Source organism: Bos grunniens, chromosome 8 (genome assembly GCF_055505025.1).
Source record: "Bos grunniens cultivar Pamir isolate PY7600 chromosome 8, Bosgru_T2T1.0, whole genome shotgun sequence".
Classification (NCBI taxonomy): Eukaryota; Metazoa; Chordata; class Mammalia; order Artiodactyla; family Bovidae; genus Bos; species Bos grunniens.
The window spans coordinates 83,326,168-83,336,368 of NC_141172.1; the positions used below are offsets into that span (position 1 = coordinate 83,326,168).

General features: G+C 41.3%; 1 pseudogene; it reads left to right on the top strand.

The window, feature by feature from the left end:
• The first annotated feature begins 897 nt into the window (after positions 1 to 897).
• On the top strand, positions 898 to 998 carry LOC147367570 (U6 spliceosomal RNA; annotated as a pseudogene).
• The last annotated feature ends 9,203 nt before the right edge of the window (positions 999 to 10,201 follow it).

Consider the following 10,201-nt stretch of genomic DNA (forward strand, 5'->3'; position numbering starts at 1 on the left):
ATTAGTTTTTGTAAATTACAAACTCCTTCAGAAGTCTGAGTGTAGATTCAATAAGTGTGAAACCTTGATGAATAGAATCAAAGGAAAACCTACTGTTAAAAGAATATCATATAATATTGTTTATATGTGGACTCTTAAAAGAAATAGTGTAAATGAACTTATTTACAATATACACACTATTATATATAAAATAGATAACTAATAAGCACCTTCAATATAGCACAGGGAACTCTACTCAATACTCCATAATGACTTATATGGGAAAAAAATCTAAAAGAGTGGATATATGTATATGTATAACTGATTCACTGTGCTGTACAACAGAAATGAACACAGCATTGTAAGCCAACTCTACTCCAATAAAAATTAAAAAAAATAAGGATCTCATAGAAAAATGGATACAATTATAAATATTCAATTAAATACAAATATTCAATTAATATAAAAAATAAAAACTATCAGGTATTTTCCTCTTTTATGAGAGATAAAGTCTGAATTAATAAGTCTTCTCTTTGAGAAAAGGGGAAAAAACACCCTTTATCAATGATTTTAGTTTTTCAAAAGTCAAGTTCTTTCTCTGGAATGGAGTTCAAGGCAGTGTTTTCTATAATGTCAAAGATGGTCTTCACTGAAGGTAGAATTGCATTTCTTTGTTTATTCATTTAACTAGGATACACTGAGCTTCCACTGTGTACCTAGCATTCGTTTAGACAATGAGAACTGCCTTCAAGGAGTTCATAGTTTAGTGAGAGAGAGCAGATGTCAATGGAACAAGCATAAAACTCACACTGGGTGTTGGGCAGTCAAGGGGATGTATGACTTGTGATGGCCTTGGTCTTGGAATGCTTCCCTGAATAAACGCAGGATGAATCAAACTTTACAGTCAAAAGGGAGAAAGTGCTCACTTCAGAAGCACAGAGACTAAAATTGGAACAATACAATTAGCATGGCCTCTGTTCAAGGATGATATACAAATTTGTGAAGTGTTCTATATGTTTGCATAACAATGTGAAACTGTTTAATGCTAATAAAGTATATACTTAAATTGGTTAAAATGGTAAATTTTGTGTTAGGTATATTTTGCCACAGTATAAAAAGGGGTATGGTGTTGGGATGGTTCCATTGCAGACAGAGAGAACAGCAGGTACCAATGTCTTGTGGAAAGAGAGAGCATGGATGAGAGGAAAGCCAGCAGGGCTGATATTGTAGGCAGACGCTTTACCGTCTGAGCCACAAGATTCCCCTTTCCATCCTAGTCCATGGCAACTTTTTAAAACATATTTCTGTTGCTGTCCTGTTGAAGGCTCAACAACAATCTCCCACTAATCTCAGGACAAATATCAATATCCAGATTTTCTATGGCCTTTTCTCTGCCTGTGACCTCAGCCTCATCTCAGGCCATAAAACATCCTCCAAATCTTGACAAACCAGCCCTGCTGGCTTTCCTCTCATCCATGCTCTGTCTTCCCACAAGACATTGGTACCTGCTGTTCTCTCTGTCCGCAATGGAACCATCCCAACACCATACCCACTTTTTATACTGTGGCAAAATATACCTAACACAAAATTTACCGTTTTAACCAATTTAAGTATGTACTTTATTAGCATTAAACACTTTCACATTGTTATGCAAACATAGAGGATGGAAAGTGGGCAGAGTGGCAGTGGATGTGGCTGGTCAGCTGGGAAGTGTCCGGGTTCTTCAGAAGAGAGATGGAAGTCGCTTGAACTAGGGTGTTGAGGCTGAGGTGGAGAGAAGTGGATATTAATAAATCTGAGAAAAGTCAGAGGGCCAATGACTGAACTTGTTGAAAGGTTGCTATGTGGGATGAGGGGAGAAACCAATCAAGAAAGATCTCCATGCTTCTGGATGGATGGTGGTGCCAGTGCTTAAGTCAGGAACCTCAGATAGAAGGAGTTTGGAGGGGTGATCATACTTCTTGTTTTGGACTTGTTGAGTTTCTGAGCCTCAGGAGGTTTGCAGCCGCCGGTGCAGGGGATCCTACACATGGGGCATTGGTGCAGGGTCAGCCGAGACTCACACTGATTTCTGGGAGGGTTTCTTGTGACACTATCTGATTCACAGCATGACTTGTTCTCTGAGGCACGTTTGTCATGGGACATGTGAGAACCCATGACCACTCCCAAGACAGAAAACAGGTATAACACCCAGTCTGCTCCACTTGGCAGCTGACAAAAATAACTTTTTCTTCTTCTGAAAGGCTGCTCTGTAAGAGAATCTTGACTAAACCATACATGGTGTGGGTGGTAGATAAAATAGGATTAGGTGAATATAACTAGGAAAGCATCCATGTCTTCAACTCTAGTCTTTTAGACCCATGGATTACCAGTCTTCAGAGTGCTTCTGAAGCATCAAGCATAAAAGGCAGATGCTATGTGCTAATTCACTGAAGCTAAATGCCATGTTCAGTCACAGTCCTTGAGTCTCTGAACAGCTGCCTTTTCATTTACTGATTTTGGAAAATCAAAAACATACACATTTGAGATCCACCCAAGGCAGAAGTAGCATCATATTTTTGAGCTTCTCTCCTCGCTGCTTTAAACTTCTCTGTAATGCCTGCCACCATCCCAGTCCCATCTGAGGTAACACCATTCTTTATTCATGCCCCACCAGTGAAAGACATGTAAAGGCTTCAAGTGAACAATAAAATGTCAAGAAAACACCATTTTAAAAGGTTCTAGCTTGTATAGGAAGTGATGGAATTCCAGTTGAGCTATTTCAAATCCTGAAAGATGATGCTGTGAAAGTGCTGCACTCAATATGCCAGCAAATTTGGAAAACTCAGCAGTGGCCATAGGACTGGAAAAGGTCAGTTTTCATTCCAATCCCAAAGACAGGCAATGCCAAAGAATGCTCAAACTACTGCACAATTGCACTTATCTCACACTCTAGTAAAGTAATGCTCAAAATTCTCCAAGCCAGGCTTCAGCAATACATGAACCGTGAACTTCCAGATGTTCAAGCTGGGTTTAGAAAAGGCAGAGGAACAAGAGATCAAATTGCCAACATTTGCTGGATCATCAAAAAAGCAAGAGAGTTCCAGAAAAACATCTATTTCTGCTTTATTGACTATGCCAAAGCCTTTGACTGTGTGGATAACAATAAACTGTGGAAAATTCTGAAAGAGATCGGAATATCAGACCACCTGACCTGCCTCTTGAGAAACCTATATGCAGGTCAGGAAGCAACAGTTAGAACTGGACATGGAACAACAGACTGGTTCCAAATAGGAAAAGGAGTAAGCCAAGGCTGTATATTGTCACCCTGTTTATTTAACTTATATGCAGAGTACATCATGAAAAATGCTGGGCTGGAAGAAGCACAAGCTGGAATCAAGATGGCTGGGAGAAATATCAATAACCTCAGATATGCAGATGACACCACCCTTAGGGCAGAAAGTGAAGAGGAACTAAAAAGCCTCTTGATGAAAGTGAAAGTGGAGAGTGAAAAAGTTGGCTTAAAGCTCAACATTCAGAAAACGAAGATCATGGCATCTGGTCCCATCACTTCATGGGAAATAGATGGGGAAATAGTGGAAACAGTGTCAGACTTTATTTTGGGGGGCTCCAAAATCACTGCAGATGGTTCTGCAGCCATGAAATTAAAAGGCGCTTACTCCTTGGAAGGAAAGTTATGACCAACCTAGATAGCATATTCAAAAGCAGAGACATTACTTTGTCAACAAAGGTCCATCTAGTCAAGGCTATGGTTTTTCCTGTGGTCATATATGGATGTGAGAGTTGGACTGTGAAGAAAGCTGAGTGCTAAAGAATTGATGCTTTTGAACTTGATGTTGGAGAAGACTCTTGAGAGTCCCTTGGACTGCAAGGAGATCCAACCAGTCCATTCTGAAGGAGATCAGCCCTGGGATTTCTTTGGAAGGAATGATGCTAAAGCTGAAACTCCAGTACTTTGGCCACCTCATGTGAAGAGTTGACTCATTGGAAAAGACTCTGATGCTGGGAGGGATTGGGGGCAAGAGGAGAAGGGGACGACAGAGGATGAGATGGCTGGATGGCATCACTGACTCAATGGACGTGAGTCTCAGTGAACTCCAGGAGTTGGTAATGGACAGGGAGGCCTGGCGTGCTACAATTCATGGGGTCGCAAAGAGTTGGACACAACTGAGCGATGAATTGAACTGAACTTAGCTTGTATAAAGGCCAAATTCTGGGGTAAGTTCAAAAATTTATGGCCCTGGAATTGGCTAGTCATAGTCAGTTTAAAAGTGGATACAAGTATGAGGTAAACCTGCAGGTTCGATGGTAAATATATATTGAGGGAAACCTGTTAATCTTCAAAGGTCAACCTAGATGACCTTTGAAGTATCCTCAAGAAAATACAGTACAAATGTGAATGAAGCTACATGTAAACAAATATTACAAGTATATCTAAGGAAAGCATTCCATCATGAAAATAGAAGGGTAATAGTATACCTTGAGTGAAAGAAAAAGGGTCAAAAAATGAGAATGTAGGGCAGTTTGTCACTGTTCTGATTCCTTAGTCACCAAGCACCATTCTCTTGTTAATTTGGCCCGGAATGTTAGCTTTGGTCTGCAAGTGGAAGAAGGCACCAAAAAGTTGGTACAATGATTTGAATCACTTAATAAAAACATTCAAATTGCATATTCAAAATATTCTAGTTGCAAAATACTGTATTGTTATTCAAATTTATATCACTTATTTGATAACTTAGGTTGGTTCTAGTCTGTTTCATAGCCTCCAAACTGCTTTGGTCCCCCTCAGGAACACACAATCTGTGGGGTAGTCGGATGCTTTCGACTTGCCAGTAAACAGTGTGTGTGTGGTGGGGGGTGGGAGGGTGGGAGTATGCACAGTCATGTTGGACTCTTTGTGACCCCATGGACTGTAACCCACCAGGCCCATTGGTCTGTAGGATTTCCCAGACAAGACTACTTGAGTGGGTTGCCATTCCCTGCTCAAAAGGACCAGGGATCAAACCCATGTCTCCTGTATCTCCTGTACTGGTGGGTGGATTCTTTACCACTGAGCCATATGGAAAGCCCCTGCCAGTAAACAGTATTTTGGTTTAAACAGAACATTTTGGATTTGATCATATGGTCTATTTAAAGTTCCATTGCATATCAGGACTGGTTTAAATAGTCTCTTATCTATGGCTTTTAAACAAAAGCTCAGTCTTTGGGATGTCACCATCCTGTTTTTCCCCTTGTTGTCCCAGAGTACGAAGCTCGTTCCTTATAATAAAGAGTTTGCCTGATCTTTGTCCCTGGGAAGGAGACTAAATCCTAGAAATTTCCTGAGTAATAAGAATATCTTTGTTATTCATGAGCCTCTGGGATCATACCAGAGTTTCTTCTAACAAGATAAATCAGAATAGAGATTGGTCACCAGAAAGATGAACCATGTAATTAGAGGACTGAGGTTTTGAGCCAGTATGATCTCCTGGGAGGAGAGAGAAGCTGGAGATTAGGTTCAGTCACATGGCCAGTGACTCCACCAATCATGGCTACACAATAAAATCCCAATAAAATCTCTGGACATTGAAGCTTGGTTAAGCTTCCTGGCTGGGGAACAACACAGTAAAGTCTGAGGAAGGTGATGCACCCTGATTCCATGGGGAAGGACATGGAAACTTTGTGTTCATAACCGTTTCAGATGTCACCCTACGTATCTTTTCTTTTGTTTCATCTGATTTGAATTCTTTTTAATAAGATTGTATTTATAAGGATAGTGCTTTCTTAAGTTCTGTGAGTCATTCAAGTGAATTGTTGAAACTAAGGGGAGTTATGGGGGCCTCCTGGAGTTGTAACCATTTGGTCAAAAGAATAAGTGGCCTGGGAATCCCTGAACTTGCGGCTGGCATCTCAAAGGGGGATGGTCTTGTTGGGTACCTGTGAAGTCTGATGCTAACTCTAGGAGTTTGCATCAGAATTGAATTGCATTGCCAAGCACAAAGGTTGTACTCATGGCAGCAGACGAGATATATCTGCTCTGTCCTGGTGTCCTTGGGATTCCTGCTGGGGCACATCCCCCAGGTAACTTTGCAGACCTGTGATTAGCTTCCATATCTGCCAACACCAAAATCTATACACTTAACCTCTTGAATCTACTAACAACTTTGTATTTGAGTCTTGGTCACAGTCTTAGCAAGCAACACTTGAAAGCTAGACTTGTAGATTTCTGTTCCCTCTGTTATTCACTCTCCCAACCACTATTCCATCCAAGAGAGTTGCCCATTAATAGTTGACTGCTAATTATTAAATATTTATTTTAAAATACTGTGAATTTAATAACAGGAAGAATCTTGGAAGAAAAGTATCATCAGGTCACACTTGGTAAAAAGTTCAGTTCAGTTCAGTTGCTCAGTCATGTCCAACTCCGCGACCCCATGAACTGCAGCAACCAGGCCTCCCTGTCCATCACCAACTCCCAGAGTTTACCCAAACTCATGTCCATTGAGTCAGTGATACCATCCTACCATCTCATCCTCTGTCATCCCCTTCTCCTCCTGCCTTCAATCTTTCCCAGCATCAGGGTCTTTTCCAATGAGTCAGCTCTTCACATCAGGTGGCCAAAGTATTGGAGTTTCAGCTTCAACAGCAGTCCTTCCAATGAACACCCAGGACTGATCTCCTTTAGGATGGACTAGTTGGATCTCCTTGCAGTCCAAGGGACTCTCAAGAGTCTTCTCCAACACCACAGTTCAAAAGCATCAATTCTGCGCTCAGCTTTCTTTAAAAAGTTAGCCCCAGTTAAACACTCTTATTTTTTTAACCAAGTTTTAACACCCAAATTTTATTATTTGGCGTTGTCCTCCCACTCATAAGACCTGACAGGGAAAAGATAAAACATGATAATTCAAGTGGTGTCTTCTGGGACTCCTTCATGTCCACTTATCATCACAGGGTCCCCGCCCTGTGCCGTATTTGGGGGCACTTGGTTTACTGCGTGTGCTTTAGTTGGCAGGTAGGCAAAACAAGAATGATGCCAGATTTGTGTTGTTTCACCCTATGTTCAATATGTGTCAGACTAGGACAGCAGAAAATAGAGAACTAGAAAAAGAATACCTAGTAAATACCAACCAAGGAAAACTGGGGTAGCAATATTAATGTTAGAATAAGCCTAAAGTCTGTGATTTCTTTGTTGCACATTTCCAACCCACTGAGCAGCCACATTATTCAATCTTCTGTACTCATCTGGAGGATGAATTCTTGCATTCTGTTTTTAGACTAGTCTTATAAGAAAGCTTAAGGTTCTTCTTGGTTGTGATCTGGACATGCTCTTAGTGCAAGGTCGACAAGAAAAGTTCAACTTTGACCTGACCTCGAGGCATCATCATTGATTCTGAGGTCTTACGCCAAGACTAATTCCTCTGAGACCTGGCTCTGTTTTCAGTTATGTTTATGACCAAATCTTCAGAGTCAGACTTGTGTTTTAAACTAACTTCTGGAAGGAGGAGGGGCACTTGTTGGTTGACCAGGAAACAGAGATAGATCAACATGAAGTTTCATCCACTGATAGTGCAGGGATCCAGGCAGTGCTGTGGGGTTTCACTCAGCTGGACCCTCCTGGAGACACCAGGTGCTGGTAAGGAAATGGATACTTCAGAAAAGTGCTAAGTATTTGGTCTTAAAAAGTTCAGCCTACTCTGCCTCCCTCTCTTATTTAAGCTAGAGAAAGAGGTGAAAAAGAGTAATTACAGAGGGACAAATAGTCAAGGGAACAAGGAAGGAAGGGAAAGAATCAGTGTTTAAAATGCTGATGTTTGAGCGCAGGCTGCATCGCTTAGAGTAAGAATCTGGCCTGAATACCCTGAGCACTATCTGAGCGAAATAATTTGGGTTAACAAACCAGACTGTGGGATATCTACTACGCGAAAAGCCAGCCCCAACCTAAGACCGCCAGGCCCGCGCACGGAACAAAGAATTGAACAGAGATAGCCGGCTGCAGACCTTCCCCCTCCGGTGATAGGCAGCCAGAGCCGGAAGGGGGCAATCGCAGCCCCAGAGAGACATTATCTATAAAACTGTAAGCAGGCTTCTTTGCTAACTAAAACTTCTTGGGGGTCTGGACAGTTAACATCTGTTTAAGAAGGTGCGCCGGTTTTGCGCCCAGATAACCGAGTGGCGGGGAGGCGATAAGTCGCAGCATTGGCGCTCGCCAAACACCTCATCACTTGAACTGCTCAGACCTGGGAAGAGCACAATACTCAGGCCCAACTGAGTCTGCGCCTCTGAGGACTATCCGAGTGCCTGAACCTGAGCGGCTTGGACCTGGGAGGTACATGCAACCCAGGGCCAGCCTCGGATTGTTCCCGGCGGAACAACCTAGAGCCCGAGCAGTGTGGGCAGGGAGGCTACACGCGCAGTGAGCGGGGGCAGACCCAGTGTGGCTGAGGCACTGCGAGCGCACGCCAGTGTTATTTGCTTGCAGCATCCCTCCCTCCCTCCCCACAGCGCGACTGAACAAAGAGAAGAAATACAGTTCCACCCATCAGAACACTGACACAAGCTTCCCTAACCAGGAAACCTTGACAAGCCACCTGTACAAACCCACACACAGTGAGGAATAGCCACAATAAAGAGAACTCCACAAACTGCCAGAATACAGAAAGGACACCCCATACTCAGCAATTTAAACAAGATGAAGAGACAGAGGAATAGCCAGCAGATAAAGGAACAGGATAAATGCCCACCAAACCAAACAAAAGAGGAAGAGATAGGGAATCTACCTGATAAAGAATTCCGAATAATGATAGTGAAATTGATCCAAAATCTAGAAATTAAAATGGAATCACAGATAAATAGCTTGGAGACAAGGATTGAGAAGATGCAAGAAAGGTTTAACAAGGACCTAGAAGAAATAAAAAAGAGTCAATATACAATGAATAATGCAATAAATGAAATTAAAAACACTCTGGAGGCAACAAATAGTAGAATAACAGAGGCAGAAGATAGGATTAGTGAATTAGAAGATAGAATGGTAGAAATAAATGAATCAGAGAGAATAAAAGAAAAACGAATTAAAAGAAATGAGGACAATCTCAGAGACCTCCAGGACAATATTAAACGCTACAACATTCGAATCATAGGGGTTCCAGAAGAAGAAGACAAAAAGAAAGACCATGAGAAAATACTTGAGGAGATAATAGTTGAAAACTTCCCTAAACTGGGGAAGGAAATAATCACCCGAGTCCAAGAAACCCAGAGAATCCCAAACAGGATAAACCCAAGGCGAAACACCCCAAGACACATATTACTCAAATTAACAAAGATCAAACACAAAGAACAAATATTAAAAGCAGCAAGGGAAAAACAACAAATAACACACAAGGGAATTCCCATAAGGATAACAGCTGATCTTTCAATAGAAACTCTTCAAGCCAGGAGGGAATGGCAAGACATACTTAAAATGATGAAAGAAAATAATCTACAGCCCAGATTATTGTACCCAGCAAGGATTTCATTCAAGTATGAAGGAGAAATCAAAAGCTTCTCAGATAAGCAAAAGCTGAGAGAATTCTGCACCACCAAACCAGCTCTACAACAAATACTAAAGGATATTCTCTAGACAGGAAACACAAAAATGGTGTATAAATTCGAACCCCAAACAATAAAGTAAATGGCAACGGGATCATACTTATCAGTAATTACCTTAAACGTAAATGGGTTGAATGCCCCAACCAAAAGACAAAGACTGGCTGAATGGATACAAAAACAAGACCCCTACATATGTTGTCTACAGGAGACCCACCTCAAAACAGGGGACACATACAGACTGAAAGTGAAGGGCTGGAAAAAGATTTTCCATGCAAATAGGGACCAAAAGAAAGCAGGAGTAGCAATACTCATATCAGATAAAATAGACTTTAAAACAAAGGCTGTGAAAAGAGACAAAGAAGGTCACTACATAATGATCAAAGGATCAATCCAAGAAGAAGATATAACAATTATAAATATATATGCACCCAACACGGGAGCATCGCAGTATGTAAGACAAATGCTAACAAGTATGAAAGGAGAAATTAACAATAACACAATAATAGTGGGAGACTTTAATACCCCACTCACACCTATGGATAGATCAACTAAACAGAAAATTAATAAGGAAACACAAACTTTAAACGATACAATAGACCAGTTAGACCTAATTGATATCTATAGGACATTTCATCCCAAAACAATGAATTTCACCTTT